Below are 19,524 nucleotides of genomic sequence, written 5' to 3'. Positions count from 1 at the left end.
GGGTGGGCCAGCAAGTTGGATGGGGTGGGGGAATCAGTGTTAGTCAGATTAATGGAAACTCAAATATGGCTCCCCTCTGCTGGCTCTGTGTCGGGAGGGCTCAGCAAAGAAACAATGGGCTCTGCCAGCACTTCTGTAGGTGGGGGAGAAAGCTACAATGTCCCTGGTGCTTTTGGAGCTACTGCCCCAGCACTAGTGCTCAGAGCAAGTGAGTACAAGTAAGTCCACGTTAGCACTCCTTTTATTTTTATTGATTGATTAATTTTAAGGAAAGAGGAAAAGAAAGAAACGTCAATTTGTTGTTCCACTTATTTATGCATTAATTGGTTAATTCTTATATGCCCTGACTGGGGATCACCCTCAGAGGGTGATCACTTTATAAGGTACATAAAGTTTGGCGTTTCAGGGCCACACTCTAACCAACTGAGCTCCCCGGCCAGGGCTGGCACTCCTTTTAAAATCATCCAGTGCTTCCCAGCTTTAGAAACTGACCCAGATCATTCTAGGGATAAATTATAGTACACAATAGAGGCCCGGTGCATGACATTCCTGCACTGGGGCGGCAGGGAAGGGTCCCTCAGCCCAGCCTGCGCCCTCTCGCAGACCAGGACCCCTCAGGGGATGTCTGCCTGCCAGCTTAGAAGCCGTCCGTCAAATATCCCTCTCGCAGTCCAGGGCTCTCGCAGCAGGGACCCCTTGCTCCGTACCGCCCACCTACAGAGGAGGCCGGAGAGGCTCCCGCCACAACTGCTGCGCTTGCCAGCCCTGAGCCCAGCTTCTGGCTGAGTGGCGCTCCCTGGCTGAGTGGCGTTCTCCGTGGGAGTGCACTGACCACCAGGGGGCAGCTCCTGTGCTGAGTGCCTGCCCCCAGGTGGTCAGTGCACGTAATAGCAACCAGTCGTTCTGCCATTCAGTCATTCTGCATATTAGGGTTTTATTATATAGATTATATAGACTAGAGGCCCGGTGCACAAAAATTTGTGCACTCAGGGGGAAGGGGGGTTCCTCAGCCCGGCCTGTGCCCTCTCGCAGTCTGGGACCCCTCGGGAGATAATGACCTGCTGGCTTAGGCCTGCTCCCGAGTGGCAGAGGGCAGGCCCAATGCCTAGGTGCAGCCCCTGGTCGGGCTCAGAGCAGGGCCAATTGGGGAGTTGGGGCGCCGCCCCCTGTCATGCACAGAGCAGGGTGGATCAGGAGGTTGCGATGCCACCCTCAGTCACGCTCAGGTTAGGGCCGATTGGGGGGTTAGGGCACCGCCCCCTGTCACACTCAAGGCAGGGTCGATGGGGAGGTTGCGGCGCCACGCCCTGTCACTCACAGAGCAGGGCCCATCAGGGGGGTTGGGGCTCCGTACCCTATCACGCACAAAGAATGGTCGATCAGGGGGTTGGGGAGCTCCCCACTGTCACGCACAGAGCAGGGCCCATCAGGGGGTTGGGGCGCCGCCACTGTCACACTCAGGGCAGGGCCAATTGGGAGGTTATGGCTTTACCCCGTCACACACAGAGCAGGGCCCGGGGCGGGGGGTGGGGGTTGGGGTGCCGCACCCTGTCACACACAGAGCAGGGCCGATCAGGGAGTTGGGGCGTGGCAGCCTGTCACACACAGAACCGCAGGGCGATCAGGGGGTTGGGGAGCTCACCCCTATATGGCACAGAGCAGGGCCGATCAGGGGGTTGGGGTGCCTTCCCCTGTCATACACAGAGCAGGGCGGATAGGGAGTTTGTGGCCCCGCCCCCTGTCACACACAGAGCCGCAGGGCCATCAGGGGGTTTGGGCGCTGCCCCCTGTCACGCTGATCCCGGTGCCGGGGGGCCTCTCGGCTCCGCTGATCCCGGTTCTGGGAGGCATATTACCCTTTTACTATATACGATAGAGGCCTGGTGCACAGGTGGGGGCCAGCTGGTTTGCCTTGAAGGGTGTCCTGGATCAGGGTGGGGGTCCCCACTGGGGTGCCTGGCCAGCCTGGATGAGGGGATGATGGCTGTTTGCAGCTGGTCACACACCCTTGAGGGTGGGGGTCCCCAATGGGGTGCCTGGCCAGCCTGGGTGAGGGGCTGAGGGCTGTTTTCAGGCTGGCGGGTGACTGAAGCTCCCAACCGCTCCTTTTTTTCATTTTTTCTTTTTTTCTTTTTTATTCTGGGCCAGCTTTAGCTCTGAGGCTTGGTTCCAGCTCTTAGGCCTCCGCTGCTGAAAGCAGATATCTGGTTTGTTTGGGTTCTATAATCGAAACACTGCTTCAACTCCAGCTCTGAGATCCCGGCTGGCTGAAAGCAGGTTTCTGGGGTTTTGTTTAGCTTCTATATTTGTAACAATGTTTCAAAATGCAAGCTCAGAGGCCGGCAGCAGCAGGCAGGGAACCTTGGAGTCCTCCATCACTGAAGCAAGCAAGCCTCATGTTCGCTTCAAGCTGCCTGGCTGCCGGCCGCAATCGTGGCTGGCAGTTAATTTGCATATCGCCCTGATTAGCCAATGGGAAGGGTAGAGGACGTACGGCTAATTACCATGTTTCTCTTTTATTAGATAGGAAGGACTCGAGGCCCGGTGCACAAAACTTTGTGCACTCGGGGAGAGGGGTCCCTCAGCCCATCCTGTGCCCTCTCACAGTCTGGGACCCCTCGGGGGATGACCACCTGCTGGCTTAGGCCTGCTCCCCAGGGGATTGGGCCTAAGCTGGCAATCAGACATCCCTCTGGCAGCCCGGCAGCCCTCGGGGGATGTCCACTTGCCAGCGGGGAGCAGACCTAAGCTGCAGTTGGACATCCTTAACGTTGCTGAGGAGGCAGGAGAGGCTCCCACCACCACCGCTGTACTGGCAGCCATCAGCCTGGCTTGTGGCTGAGCAGAGCTACCCCATGTGTGAGTGCACTGACCACCAGAGGGCAGCTCCTGCATTGAGTGTCTGCCCCCTGGTGGTCAGTGTGTGTCATAGTGACCAGTCATTCCCAGTCTTTCTGCTGTTAGGGTCAGTTTGCATATTACCCTTTACTATATAAGATAGAGGCCTGGTGCACGGGTGGGGGCCGGCTGGTTTGCCCTGAAGCATGTCCTGGATCAGGGTGGGGGTCCCCACTGGGGTGCCTGGCCAGTCTGGGTGAGGGGCTGAGGGCCATGTTCAGGCTGGCCGGCAACTGAAGCTCCCAGCCTCTCCTTTTTTTCTTTTTTTTTTAATCTGAAATTTATATACCTTCTATAATTGAAACTTTTTTTTTAAATATTTTTTATTGATTAAGATATTACATATGTGTACCCTCTTACCCCCCCCCCCCCGCTCATCCCCTAACCCCCCCGTTGTCCGTGTCCATTGGTTAGGCCTATATGCTTGCATATAAGTCCTTTGGTTGATCTTTCCCCCTTGCCCCCACCCTCCCCTACCTTCCCTCCAAGGCCCGACAGTCCAATCAATGCCTCTCCGTCTCTGGATCAGTCCTTGTTCATCAGTTTATGTTGTTCATTATATTCCACAAATGAGTGAGATCCTGTGGTATTTATCCGCTCTCCAGTTCCATCCATGCTGTGGCAAATGGTAAGAGTTCCTTTTTCTTCTTCCTCTTCTTAAAGAATACCTTTCAGCATTTCATATAATGCTGGTTTGGTGGTGATGAACTCCTTTAGCTTTTTCTTATCCGTGAAGCTCTTTATCTGACCTTCCATTCTGAATGATAGCTTTGCTGGATAAAGTAATCTTGGTTGCAGGTTCTTGCTATTCATCTCTTTGAATATTTCTTGCCACTCTCTTCTGGCCTGCATGGTTTCTGTTGAGAAATCAGCTGACAGTCGAATGGGTACGCCCTTGTAGGTAACTGACTGTCTTTCTCTTGCTGCTTTTAAGATTCTCTCTTTGTCTTTTGCTCTTGGCATTTTAATTATGATGTGTCTTGGTGTGGTCCTCTTTGGATTCCTTTTGTTTGGGGTTCTCTGCGCTTCCTGGACTTGTAAGTCCATTTCTTTCACCAGGTAGGGGAAGTTTTCTGTCATTATTTCTTCAAAAAGGTTTTCAATATCTTGCCCTCTCTCTCCTTCTGGTACCCCTATAATTCTGATGTTGGTACGCTTGAAGTTGTCCCAGAGGTTCCTTACACTATCTTCATATTTTTGGAATCTCTTTTCTTTTTTCTTTTTCGGTTGGGTATTTTTTGTTTCTTTGTATTTCAAATCTTTGACTTGATTCTTGGGATCCTCTTGTCTGCTGTTGGATCTCTGTAAATTATTCTTTATTTCAGTCAGTGTATGCTTAATTTCTAGTTGGTCCTTTTTCATGTCCTCCATGGTCTCACTATACTCCTTGAGGGATTCATTAAATTTATCGGCGGTTTCCATAAAATTCTTGAAAAACCTTATAAACGTGGCCTTGAACTCTATATCCAGTCGTTGGCTTTCCTCCGTTTCTGCCATTTGTGACCTTTTTCTTTGTCTCCGCATTTTGGCTGCTTCCCTGTGTTGATAGAATGGCCCTGCGCGCCAGGTGTCCTGTAGGGCCCAGTGGCTCAGCCTCCCCAGTTACCTGGGGTAGACACTCTTGGTGCACTCTTGGTGCCTTGGTTGTTGTAGGATCACTGGGAGGAATTGACCTCCAGGCCAATTGGCTGTGGGAATCAGCTGTGTCTGAAGTGGGAGAATGGTCCCCCTCTCACCACTGGGTACAGTGGCTCCTGGATCTAAGGAGGTGCTAATTCAGCCCCTGCCTGAGGCCACACAGCAGGAGCCACGAAGAGGCTCAGCTGTGAAGCAATGCAAGCCGCTGCGGGGCCTTGGGCCTTCTCTTGGAAGTTCCAGGTCTGCCTGGCTGGGCTGTAGTTAGGTACATTCACATGCAAAAGCCTCTGCCGCAGCCTGGGTGGGGCGGGGTCTCAGGGAGTCAAAGGGCGGTGAAAGCAGCTATGGTGATTCTCCGCGCCCGGAGTCGCGCGTCTCAGTGTCCCGGTAACGGCTGCAAGCACCTCTGAGGGAAAGCCGCCCTCAAGTTGGCCCGCTGCCGCCTGACAGACCAGCCTCTCCCCGTATGAGCCCTGGGTCCCCAGAGACCCGCTGGAACCAGAGTTCAGAGCAGTCGGGAGCTTGTGATTCAAAAAGACAGCCGCGTCCTCAGGCGCCACCCCCTTTCCGCGCACGCGAGCCGCCGCCGTACCTCTGCACTTCACCTCCGCAGCTCCGCTGGCTCTCAGCGTGCCCCTGGTTTCTTCTAGTTGTAGAAATTACACTCAGCCAGCCTTCCTGTTGTTCTGGACGATGTTTGCTCTGACCCTTGCGGCATTCTTCAATTGTTGTGTGAGGCGACAATTTCCCGGTGTTTATCTATGCCGCCATCTTAGTTTCTCCCCTATAATTGAAACTTTTGCCGTCACTGGTGCTCCCAGCTCTGAGGCTGCGGCTGGCTGAAAGCAGGTATCTGGAGTTTGTTTGGCTTCTATAATTGAAACTTTGTTGCTTTTGGAGCTGTTGCTTTCGGAGCTTAGAGCAGGCTGCGGCAGGAGGGGAACCTTGGCTTCCTCCATCACTGGAGCAAGCATGCCTCCTGCTCGCTTCAGCTGCGTGGCTGCTGGCCGCCATCTTTGTTGGCAGTTAATTTGCACATCTCGCTGATTAGCCAATGGGAAGCGTAGTGGAGGTACGGTTAATTACCCTTTTTGTCTTTTACTTAGATAGGATTATATAGGAGATTTTGTTCTAAAAGGTCTCTGAAGTAGGGACTTATGCAACTCTATTTAGCAAATGATGTTGGTGTTCTCCACGTGAGACTCGAGTTTACTGTACACCAGGCTCTTTGTTGGCATTCACTACTACCTCATCTAACTTCCATTAGGGTCAATACTACTTTTATCCCCACTTTTTACATGAATAAACATAATGCATAACTTATTTTCCTAATGTCACAAGTAAATGATAATAACAGTAATAACAATAAATTTCACACATTTTAAAGTATTTTCATATACATTACTTTAATGCTTAAAGCAACTCTAAAATATATAAAATTGCTAATTTCACACAGCAATTACTTTTTTAAAGTGAAACTACATACAAAATTTACTGGCTAACAAGAGTTACTAGCTAGTCTTTTACATTTTCCTGAAATTAAATAAAGTAGCAAAATGTACCAGGTTTTCACATGCCCTACACATCAACAAGAATATCAATCAACTAGAGGCCCGGTACATGAAAATTGTGTACTGGGGTGGGGGGGGGGGCGGTTCAGGGGGTCAGTCCCCTCCTCCAGCCTGCACCCTCTCACAGTCTGGGAGCCCCTGGGAGATGTCCGACTGACAGCTTAGGCCTGCTCCCTATAGTGGGCCTAAGCCGTCAGTCGGACATCCTTAGCGCTGCCGCGGAGGCGACCACCGCTGCACTTGCCAGCCATGAGCCTGGCTTCTAGCTGAGCAGCTCTCCGCCTGTGGGAGTGCACTAACCACCAGGGGGCAGCTCCTGCATTGAGGGTCTGCCCCCTGGTGGTCAGTGTGTGTCATAGCAACCAGTTGTTCTGCCTTCATGCTGAAACTGGCTCTCTGACATCCCCCAAGAGGTCCCAGATTGCAAGAGGGCACAGGCCAGGCCGAGGGACCCCACCAGTGCATGACTGGGGCAGAGGAGGGATATGGGAGGTTGGCCAGCCAGGGAGAGGCTGCTGGAGGGCTCCAGGGTGTGTCCAGCCCGTCTTTCTCAGTCCCAATCAGCCAGACCCCAGCAGTAAGCTAACCTACCGGTCGGAACATCTGCCCCCTGCTGGTCAGTGCACCTCATAGTGACTGGTCGACCAGTCAACTGTCTGCTCCCTGGTGGTCAGTGCACATCATAGCAAGCAGTTGAGCGGCCTTAGCATATCATTAGTATATTACACTTTGATTGGTTGAATGGCCAACTGGACGAGCGGACACAGCATATTAGGCTTTTATTATATAGGATATGCACATGCTTCTCCATTTATGCTAAACCAGAATTCTTGAGCCATATTTTATTTATAGTCATATCTTCTCATGGAATGTCAATTGAGAAATACAAAGTTCCTATCTAACCCATATTTGACCAATAATGCTGGGTTATAATACTTAACTATCAATCATGCTTAGTTTAATACTATGAAGTTTCCTGATAGCCCACCATTCCTAATTATGTAGAAATGACCTACCACTTCCTTAAGGCAGGACATTAGAGCTAGAAGGGAACATTCAATAAGAACTAATTGAGGACTCACTATTCAGACACATACAGTGGCAAGCAGAACACTCAAGGTCCCTACTTTTGTGCAGGTTTCAGTTTAGCTGGAAAGAGGGAAGATCAAATAGTATGACTGAGAGAGCATACAGTAGGGAGTCTTAATCCAGAGCTTCTTTGAAACAAGAAATTTTGAGTTGACATCTAAAGGATGAGTAGTAGACACCCACTACAGAAGGAAAAGAAGGTGGCAGGGCAAGAAAGAGTATTCCAAGCAGAGGAAATAAAGCATCTAAAAGTTCTGAGGCAGGAGGGAGCGTGGTATAAAATAGAACAAACAAAAGATCAGCATCTGGAATGTAGTAAGAAGGACAGGACAGTAGAAGATAAATCTAGAAGAACAAAGAGGAGGCCCATTATACAAGGCCCTGACCATTTTGTTCATTAACTCATTCATTCAATTAATTTTAATTGATACAGCAGGTCCTCAAATAATGTCATTCTGTTAGAACACTGATGAGACACCACAGGAACTTAAGTCTTGTTTATATTCATTAGCCTATGAAAAATTGGTTTCATTATACATTCTTTTGCCACAGTTCCAAGAACGTGTTGACAACATTAAGTGAGGTCTTACTGTTCCTATAATTTAATAGGCACTGGGAATTTTAACAATTAACAAGATAAAAAATTTCTGTATTCATGGAGCTTAATGGGGGCAGGGAGGGGGGGAGAATTAAAAAATACAGAGAACTAAAAAATAAGTTAAATATATATTAAGCCAGGTTCTGATATATATGGAGATAAAAAATATAAAGCAAAATAGTAATATAGGAGGTATAAACAGAGGACCTTTTAATTTTTTTAAGGGTGGGCAGGAAAAGCCTCATTGAAAATTTGACATTTGGGCAAAGAGCTTAAGGAAGTAAGGTGCTAGCTATGCAAATAATGCCCCAGGCAGAGGCAAAGCAAGGACAAAAACTTGAGGTGGAAACATGCTTAGCATGTCTAAGGAACAACAAGAAGGCCAATGTGACCGGAGGACATGAACAAGGGCAAGAGTAACAGGAAATAAGGTTAGAGAAATAACAGGGGCTAGATCATGCAGGATCTTTTAAGCCACTCTAAAGACTCTGGCTTTTGCTCTGAGTAAAAATGAGAGTGACTAGAGATGGTTTTAACTAGAACAGGAGACTTTTGTTTTTAAAGAATCACTCCACTGAAAAGATATAACAGGAAGACATGGGCAGAAACAGGGAACCCAAACAGGAGGCTACTGCAACAATCCAGTTAAGAGAAGCTGCTGCCTTGGATCAAGTAGGAAGTGGTGAGAAGTTTAGATATATTCTGAAGATAAAGCCAACAGAACTTGATTATATAGACCAGTGGATCTCAACCTTCCTAATGCGCGACCCTTTAATACAGTTCCTCATGTTGTGGTGACCCCCAACCATAAAGTTATTTTCGTTGCTACTTCATAACTGTAATTTTGCTACTGTTATGAATCATAATGTAAATATCTGATATGCAGGATGTATTTTCATTGTTACAAATTGAACATAATTAAAGCATAGTGATTAATCACAAAACAATATGTAATTGTCAATTTGCATATTACCTTTATTATATAGGATTGATATAGGAAAAGCAGTCTTTCATGAAGTATATACTAGGCAAACAAAGTGAATAATATACACAAAAGAGCATTAAGGCATAAAAGAGAAATGTGTCTACCTATGCTTTTTCCAAGTGTTGCTGCCAGCTCTTTGGACTAAATTGCTACTTGAATTCCCCAGATAACTAGCTGTATTATTCTTCTAAACATTATAACTGAGAAGTGTTATAACACTAGGCCTTATCCTAAAAAGAATAAATTATATCTTAAATAAACCATTCCAGCTGACTAAAGAATCATTTAAAGCTGTAAAAAGGTATATAAACATTTTAAAGTGAACTTTTAAAAAATGGTAGAAATTTAGGTCAATTAATTAAACTCTGAATAACTACTTACTTGGTGGAGATGAGGGTGGGGGTGGGGAATGGAAGCATGAAATCTACAGAAAACCAAAGTAGTTATGTTAACAAAGGCTCAAAACAAAGATAAGAGAAAAATGATTGACCTAAATATGTCAACATTATAACTGCACAGAAGAAAGTCATACCACATAAGAAAGATAAAAATGGCACAACTCTTACATTTTAAAAATTCAGAATGCACACGACAGTTTCATTACTATGTACATTATGGCATGCAAAGAGGTTTTAAAATAAACGTGGCCCTGATTCTAACATTAGTATTATATAAAATAAACTTCAATGTGAATGTATACATTTTGTTGGTTAACTTTCTTATATTTTAAACAATGTAACAACTTAAAAACATACGTAATATATGAAAACATGCTTCCATTTTATCCAAAACCTTCTTTAATTACACATAATAAAAGAAATGTAATGTTTTTTTCAGTATTAACAATAAAAATAACTAACTAAAATTCTCAGGCAAATAAAAAATATTTGGGTTTGATTTATATATACAATTTACAATCAATACATATTATTAGAGTATAAATTAAGTGCTATGCTAATAAACATTTAGGGCAAAAGCAAGAGAGTAAATCCACATAATCAAGGTTCCTAATTTAAGAGAGCACAGCATAAATGCATGAATACTCAAGAAACCCAGTTCTCTAGCGGTGGGGGGTGGGAGTGGACTAGAAGGGGTCAATGTGCTGGGGGGGGGAGACATATGTAATACTTTTAACAATAAAGATTTAAAAGAAAAAAAGAAAGAATTCCAGCTCTGCAAGAAGACAAATACCACTAACTAAACATCTCGGTATCTCAGTTTCCTGATCTGTAAAATGGTGATAATAATAGTACCTGCCTCATAGTGCTGTTTTGAGCATTAACTGAGTTAGAACACTTAAAATGCTAGGAACTGTCCCTAACACACAGGAAAACTCAGTGTTAACTACTATTAATATTAAGGTACAGGTTAAACAGGAATATCAACAATAGAGGGACAGACATTACATAACTAATGATCACAATTTTCTTTAAAAAAATTTTGACTTTGCCCTGGCCAGTTTGGCTCAGTGGATAGAGCGTCAGCCTGCGGGCTGAAGGGTCCTAGGTTCTATTCCGGACAAGGGCACATGCCCAGGTTGCGGGCTTGATCCCCAGTAGGGGGTGTGCAGGAGGCAGCCAATCAATGATTCTCTCTCATCATTGATGTTTCTATCTCTCTCTCCCTCTCCCTTCCTCTCTGAGATCAATAAAGATATATTTAAAAAATATTTTTTTTTTTACTTTATAAAACATTAAGTATGGCTCGGCCAGTGTGACTCAGTGGATTGAGCATCATCCCATGCACCAGGAGGTTGCTGGTTTGATTGCTGGTCAGGGTACATGCCTAGAAGGCTCAATCTCCAGAAGGCGGCATGCAGGAAGCAACAGATCCATGTTTCTCTCTCATCATAGCTGTTTCTATCTCTACCTCTCCCATCCTCTTTCTGAAATCAATAAAAAAAATAAAAACAACCCTTATCTGACGTTCTTCCACACTTACCTCTTTGCATCATATAATAAATTTCTTGATCTACCTTATCCTGAAATTGTTTATGGATTCTATTATTGTACATGTTGTTAGAGATTCATATCAAGACCTATTTTCCTAAACTTAAGAATTAGCTCTGCCACTTGATAATATTTCCTCAAATAATAGTTGTAATTAGAAATAATCATTTCTATTCTATGACATTTCATGCTATAGCAACTAGATTTTAGAGAATTTAACAATGCATGTTTAAATTGTTTAATTAAAAAATTTAAAGTAGGCACTTTTTTAGATAGTAATTTTGCCTATGGTTTTATTTATTTTTTATTTTTTTTAATTTTTATTGTTGAATGTATTTCATTATGTCCCCTTTTTTCTCCCATTAGCTTCTTCTAGCCAGCCCCCGCCCCCACCCCAGGCCTTTAAAGTAGGCACTCTTAATCTGAAGTTCATGGATGGGATTCAAGGGATTCAGGATATTTTATTATATTTTCAAAAGGGTTTTTGGACACCAAAAAGGCCAAGAACTATTGCCTTAAAGAAAGAAAATTAATTTTAACTACTATCCAGGAAATAAATGATTCCAACCTCATAATTTGATTTTTTTAATATCATTAAATTAAATTAACTTATTAATTAACAAACACTTCTTAGGGTGGCTGCCCAGCTATAAGTGATTTCATCTTCCCAAAGCAAGGCTACAGACAGGGAAAGTTCCAAATCTAAGACAGTTTAACATACATCCTTGGTTACAGCTGACCTAGAGTTTGACAAGGCTTCTAGGCTGTTTAATCAGATTCTTTGCTTCAAAATTTGAAACTAAAGCATTACCTTAGGATGGCGATCACAAATAATAAAAGAATACATTTGAGAGAAAAACACAGATCCAACATTTTAGAACTTACAGGTACCAAAAAAATTCTTCCCCCATCATGTTCCATTCTCCACAACTGGGCCCAATTCAAACACCCTTGAAAGGAACAAGTAATTGAAAGCACTAGCAAGCATCTCTGAACTGTGGGTCCCTACAAGGATTAAATTTCTCATTGCATATGAAGACATATTACAAGAAGCAATATCTTTGTGTAAGCAAATTTAACAACTTCTGCTTGATTTTATTCAAAACAATATTTCAAGAAGAGAAAAGTACCTTACAACCACATGTTAAAGTCATACAAGAGAGGATGTTCTTGGAGATACTCCCCAAAATCTGATAGCCTGCCAAGTCCTTTGGCTAGGAACATCAAGTTATTAATCTGCAACTAATTACACCCTTTCACAGTCCAGGAGCTTCAACATGCAGCCATAAAAATCCCTCCAATCAAAACTAAGAAACAAAGAAGGCTTTTCTAAAGAAACCCACATGTCTCATTTTCTTCCTTACCCAACACCATTTTTTTCACCCAAGTTGTATTTCCTTTCATCTGGCATCCTCCTCTTATGGCTAGCTGCTTTCTTGCCCTACTTTATGCCTCATTATCTTCAGGCTCAAAGTGAATTAATTATTTTTAAATTTAAAAATATGAGGTAGGTCAAGAAATACACTGTTACAATCTAATACACATACATAATTGAAAAAAATTTCACAAAATAGTTTCATACAGTCTGACATTTTATATTCTATTTCATTCTTTTGAAATGGTGATCACAACCTACTACAATAATTTCACAAGGCAAGCTATGACCCGCAGTTTAACAAATAATATATAAGAAGTACAATACAACCCTGACAGATGTCGCCCAGTGGTTAGAGCATTGGCCCCTCACACTGAAGGGTTGCAGGTTTGATTTCTTGGCTCAGTAGTTGAGCATAGACCTATGAACCAAGATTTCATGGTTCGATTCCCTGTCAGGGCACATGCCCGGTTGCGGGTTCCATCCCAGTATGGGGCATGCAGGAGGCAGTTGATCAATGATTCTCTCCCACCATTGATGTTTCTATCTCTCCCTCTCACTTCCTCTTGAAATCAATTAAATATATATGTATACATATTTATGCTACTGGAACTAATAAATGAGTTCAGCAGGTTACAGGGTGTAAGACCAGTATAGCTGAAACCGGTTTGGCTCAGTGGACAGAGCGTCAGCCTGCGGACTCGAGGGTCCCAGGTTCGATTCCGGTCAAGGGCATGTACCTCGGTTGCGGGCACATCCCCAGAAGATGTGCAGAAGGCAGCTGATCGATGTTTCTCTCTCATCAATGTATCTAACTCTCTATCTCTTTCCCTTCCTCTCTGTAAAAGATCAATAAAATATATTTAAAAAAAAAAAAAGGACCAGTATAAAAAATAAAATAGACTGAAGAGACACAGGAGCCACATAAAAGATCTCCCAAAAGCCAAGGCTAGAACAATTTGAGCAACAAAACGAAACATAATTGGGTTATAACCCAAACTGTAAAATAAGTATACATGCGTCTGAACAGATATAAACACATGATTAAATAAACAAATAACTGGGAGAGGACATATAAATCTCCCATGCAGAAAATTTCCAAATTACTTATTTAGATACTCAGGGATATAGAGCACAATTCCTCACTCCTTCGGTGTGGGCTACACATAGCACTTCCTTCCAAAGCATACAGTATGAAAGTGGGGTAAAGAATAACTTTACAGTGAGAACCTGACAAACACGACATCCGTCAGGTGATCAAGGTCAACATCAACAACGCTAAGACCCGTTGATACTATGTTCCACTGATATGACATAATAAAAATACACTTAACCTCTGTGGTCTTCCTGCCAAAAATTCATAATCCCATTCTAATCATGAAAAAAAATAGACAAATCTTGACTGAGAGACACTAAACAAAACATCTAATACTAAGCAAAACTCTCAAGGTCATTAAAAATAAGAAAGGTCTGAGAAACTGTCATAGCCAGTAGAAGTCTAAAAAGACATGAGGACTAAATATAATATGGTATTTACAATGGAGTCTTAGAGCAGAAAAAGGACACTGGGCAAAAAACTATGGCAATATGAATAAGCATGGGGTATAGTTAATAATAATGTATAAATACTGGTTCACAACTGTGACAATTGTACCATATTAATAATACTAGTAATAGGGGTGATGGGATGCATGGTATATGAAAACTCTGTGTACTATCTTTAAAATTTTTCTGTATATCTAAAAGTATTCTAAAATAAAAATATTACTTAAAAAATAATTTAGCTGCACGGAAAGATATATATATATATAGATATATATCTATCTATATATATATATAAATTTTACTCAATAAAAAGTTAGTGTAATAAAAGTATCAGTTGTGTTTCCATATCCTAGCAACGAACAACTGAAAACTGAAATGTTAAAATACCATTTACATTAGCATTAACAAGGATGAAATTTTTAGGGATAAATCTGCAAAATGTGTACAACACCTATATAATGAAAACAACAAAATGTTGCTGAGAGAAATTAAACAAGACATAAATAAATAGAAATATAAAACTATAGATAGATCAGAAAACTTAATATTAACATGTCAAATCTCCCTAAAAATGATTTATAGATTCCAGGCAAAACACCAAGAAGGCTTTTGGGTAGAAATGACAAGATCATTCTAAAGTTTATACAAAAATGCAAAAGACTTAGTATATCAAAATAACTCTGAACAGAGTTGGGTGCCTTATAAAACCAATTTTAAGACTTATGGTTAATGGAACAAAATAGAGTCCCAAAACAGACCCAAACGTATCGTCAGCTAATTTTCAACAAAGGCACAAAAGCAATTCAATGAGAAAAAGGCAGTATTTCAATAAATTGTGTTGGAACAATTGTATAGCCATATGTTAAAAAAAGGAGGGGGCGGGGGAGTTTGGGAGAGGTCAATGGAGGAAAAAGGGGGCATATGTAATACTTAAACAATAAAGAATTTAAGTTGAAAATAAAGAGGAATTGTGACACCTCACACCAAAAACAAAAAATCAACTCTAAATGGATCACAGACTGAACTCTAAAAACTAAAATTTCTTGGACATAAGACACTGGGTGGTAGGGGAGACCAGGGGATTGTCAAGGGCAGGGGGGAAAAAAGAGACATATGTAATACTCTTTGTAATACTTTAAGCAATAAAACAATAAAAAAAAAACCTAAAATTTCTGGGGAAAAAATACATAGGAGAAAATCTTGAGCTTGGCCAAGATTTCTCTAACGTAACAAAAAAATGTGCGAACAATAAAAGAAAAATATCAATACAGTATACTTTATCAAAATGAAATACTGTGCCCATCAAAAGACACTATCCTATCACTAAAGGACAAACCACAGACTAGGAGAATATATTTATAAATCTTGTTTGAAAAAGCATTTGAATCTACAATATAAAAAGAAGTCTTACAACTCAAAAATAAGACAACCCATTAATAAAATAGACAATAGATTTAAAAAGACCTTCAACCAAAGAAGACATACTGATGGCAGATGTACATCACCACCAATCAACAGGAAACTGCAAATTAAAAACCACACTAAGATACCCCTACTTATCCCATCGGTTCTCAACCTGTGGGTTGCGATCCCTTTGGGGTCGAACGACCCTTTCACAGGGGTCGCCTAACACCATCGGAAAACATATTTTCAATGGTCTTAGGAACCGAGACATTGCTCCTCTATCCATCTCCAGGCGGGTCCGCCCACATGCAGATACGCCCACATACGAGTACCTGGCGTGATGACATCATCGCACCAACCCCATCACATACACCCCGTACAAATACAGGTGTATGTGACAGGGTTGTCGCCATAATGTACTTATTCAGACCAGTCACATATGTGTATAGAGCAGCTGCTGTGTAGAAAGCAGCTACTGTGTTGAAAGCAGCGGTATTGGAGGTAAAATGACACTTCATAAATTATAATTACTGGGTAAATGTAAAATCATGCACTGTAAAATCATCAACTACTGCAAAAATAAAAAAATATCTGTATCATGGGAACTTAATCTGGAAGCTGATCGGTCTTTTTATATTTAGCTGTGGTTGATGTGAATACTGCCCCCTTGTGATAGTAATAGGTATGTAAAAAAAAACAACAGAGAATGGTAAATCATAGGAAACTTTAATGAATTGTATTGACTGAACTATGCCATGTATCATCTTTTGTATTAGTAAAGCTATTGTTATATATTATTTTCATTAGCAAACCATCCCATGACAATGGATCTTGTAGAGAAGAACATTAAGAAAAGAAAATATAGTGAGGATTTTTTACAGTATGGTTTTACCTCAATAATCACAGCAGGAATTGAGAAACCGCAATGTGTTATTTGTTGCGAAGTTCTATCAGCCAAATCTATGAAGCCGAACAAACTAAAACGCCATTTTGATAGCAAGCATCCAAGCTTTGCCGGCAAGGATACCAACTATTTTAGAAGCAAAGCTTATGGACCCAAGAAAGCCAGACTTGACACTGGTGGCAAGCACCACAAACAAAACTTAGCAGCCATTGAAGCTTCATATTTGGTGGCACTCAGAATCACCAGAGCTATGAAACCTCACACCACTGCTAAGGATTTACTGTTGCCAGCGGCCAGAGACATTGTTCGAGTTATGATTGGAGATTAATTTGTTACGAAATTGAGTACAATTTCCTTATCTAACGACAATGTCCTCAGAAGAATAGATGACATGTCTGCTGATATTTTGATCAGGTAATCCAAGAAATTAAATCTGCTCCACTTCCAATATTTAGTATCCAGCTTGATGAATCTACAGATGTTGCAAACTGTTCACCGTTACTGGTTTACGTGAGGTATATTAATGATGGCAACTTTAAAGATGAGTTTCTTTTTTTTGCAAACCTCTTGAAACAACAACTACTGCACGTGATGCATTTGACACAGTTGGTTCATTTCTGAAAGAGCATAAGATCTCTTGGGAAAAGGTTTGTGGTATTTGCACAGATGGTGTTCCAGCTATGCTAGGATGTCGATCTGGATCTTAACGTTTGGTACTGAATGAGTCACCAAAAGTCATTGGAACTCAATGTATGATTCATCGGCAAATATTAGGAACGAAGACGCTGCCACAAGAGTTACAAGAAGTAATGAAAAGCGTCATAAGTTGTGTCAATTTTGTAAAGGCGAGCAATTTAAATAGTCGACTGTTTTTGCAACTGTGTAACGAGTTGGATGAGCTGCTATTTCACACTGAAGCGAGATGGTTATCGAGAGGAAAAATTTTAAAACGTGTTTTTGAGCTTCGTGATGAACTCAAAATGTTTTTTAATCAGAAAGCAAGACCACAGTTCGAAGCACTTTTGGGCGATAAAAGTGAACTGCAGTAAATAGCTTACTTGGTTGACATCTTTGCCATCTTGAATGAGTTAAATTTATCACTGTAAGGACCAAATGCAACATGCCTCAATTTGTCGGAAAAGATCCAATCATTCTAAATGAAACTTCAGCTTTGGCAAAAAAAAATGGATGAAAATAAAATTTACATCTTGCCTACCTTATCTGCTTTCTTTGAGGAACATGACATTGAATCAGACAAAAGGATTATGATGATAATTTCTGTGAAAGAACACTTGCACATGCTTGCAGATGAAATTTCATCGTACTTTCCAAATATACCTGACACCCTATTTGCACTTGCCAGAAGCCCATTCACAAAGTTGAAGATGTTCCTGAGACGGCACAAGAGGAGTTCATTGAACTTATTAACAACAATGCAGTGAGAACTGATTTCTCTACAATGCCAGTTACAAAATTCTGGATCAAGTGTTTGCAGTCATATCCTGTTCTGTCTGAGACTGTGTTGTGCCTTCTTCTTCCATTTCCAACAACTTATCTTTGTGAAACAGGTTTTCCAGCTTGTTGGTTATCAAGTCTAAATACAGAAGTAGACTTGTTGTGGAAGATGATCTTAGCTGTGCTCTTGCAAAGACTGCCTGAGAATTTCTGAACTGGTGAGAAAGAAGGAATCTCAACCTTCGCACTGATGTTGGCTTTTTACGCATACTGTCGTAAAATGTAGCAATGTAGTTTACTGTTGTTATATTAAGACTGTTACCCATGCGAAACCATGCTTCAAGACAAAATTTCATTTATTTGTAATTAGAAATAAATATTTCACAATATATAATTACATATTGTTTTGTGATTAATCACTATGCTTTAATTATGTTCAATTTGTAACAATGAAAATACATCCTGCATATCAGATATTTACATTATGATTCATAACAGTAGCAAAATTACAGTTATGAAGTAGCAACAAAAATAACTTTATGGTTGGGGGTCACCAAAACATGAGGAACTGTATTAAAGGGTCACGGCATTAGGAAGGTTGAGAACCACTGACTTATCCACTAAAATGAGTAAAATTAAAAAGACTGACCATACAGCTCAGCCTGGTGACTCAGTTGGTTGGAGCATCATCCCATATACCAAAAGGTTGTGGGTTCAATCCCTGGTTGGGATGAATGGTATGGGAGGCAACCAATCGATGTTTCTCTCTCACATCTATGTATCTTCTCTGTCTCTCTCCCTTCATCTTTCTCTAAAATCAGTGAACACAACACCAATCAGAAAGGATATATGCACCCCTATGTTCATAGCAGCACAATTCACCATAGCTAAGATCTGGAAACAGCCTAAGTGCCCATCAGTAGATGAATGGATTAGAAAACTGTGGTACATCTACACGATGGAATACTATGCTGCTATAAAAAGGAAGGAACTCTTACCATTTGCAACGTCATGGATGGAACTGGAGAGCATTATGCTAAGTGAAATAAGCCAGTCAATAAAGGAAAAATACCACATGATCTCACTCATTCGTGGACAATAGAGACCATTATAAACTTTTGAACAATAATAGATACAGAGGCAGAGCTGCCTCAAACAGATTGTCGAGCTGCAGCGGGAAGGCCGGGGAGGGTTGGGGGACAGGAGGTAGGGGGGTAAGAGATCAACTAAAGGACTTGTATGCATGCATATAAGCATAACCAATGGACATAAGACACTGGGTGATAGGGGAGGCTAGGGGACTGTCTAGGGCGGGGGGATAAAATGGATACATATGTAATACCCTTTGTAATACTTTAAGCAATAAAAAAAAATAAAAATAAAAATAAAAAAATAAAATCAGTGAACACATCATCAGGAGAGGAGGTAGGGAGAGGAAGGAATGATACTGACTGTTGTTAAAGATATGAAGCAAGTGGAATTCTCATATACTTGCTAGTGAGAATATAAAATGTACACTGGAGTCATTCTGAAAAGCTGTTTAGTAGTTTCTTAAAAAGTTATTTATATGTACCCACACATAACCCAACCATTCTACTAGATATTTACCCAAGAGAAATGAAAAGCATATGTCCTCACTAAGACTTACATACGAACGTTCACAGCAGCTTTATTTTAATAGCTAAAAACTAGAAATAATCCAAATGACAGTCAACAGGTGAGCAGCAACAAGTTATGGTATATCCACAGTGGAATATACACAGCAATAATATAGAATGCATAAAACCAAAATAGATTAATTGTAAAATAATTATGCTGCAGGGAAGAGACTGGGGGGGAAAAGTATACTATATGATCATTTATATAAAATTCTGGAAAATGCAAACTAATCCAAGCAAAATAAAATATCCTATCTAATAATAGAGAAACATGGTAATTAGCCATACCTCCGCTACCCTTCCCATTGGCTAATCAGCGAGATATGCAAATTAACTGCCAGCCAATATGGTAGCCGGCAGCCAGGAAGGTTCAAGCGAACAGGAAGCTTGTTTGCTTCAGTGACGGAGGAAAGCAACGTTCCCTGCCTGCCTCTGCCGGCCTCTGAGCTTGCAGT

The 19,524-nt window shown here is 41.8% G+C and overlaps 1 protein-coding gene across 10 annotated transcripts in view; it reads right to left on the bottom strand.

The window, feature by feature from the left end:
* BLTP3B (bridge-like lipid transfer protein family member 3B) overlaps positions 1 to 19,524 on the bottom strand; it is a 92,502-nt gene that overhangs the window by 57,033 nt on the left and 15,945 nt on the right. The gene's annotated exons all lie outside the window — the stretch shown is intronic.

This window comes from Myotis daubentonii, chromosome 2, assembly GCF_963259705.1.
Source record: "Myotis daubentonii chromosome 2, mMyoDau2.1, whole genome shotgun sequence".
In the NCBI taxonomy this organism is placed as follows: domain Eukaryota; kingdom Metazoa; phylum Chordata; class Mammalia; order Chiroptera; family Vespertilionidae; genus Myotis; species Myotis daubentonii.
Note: the sequence above shows the minus strand (reverse complement) of the source record. Positions and strands in the feature narration are given on the sequence as shown.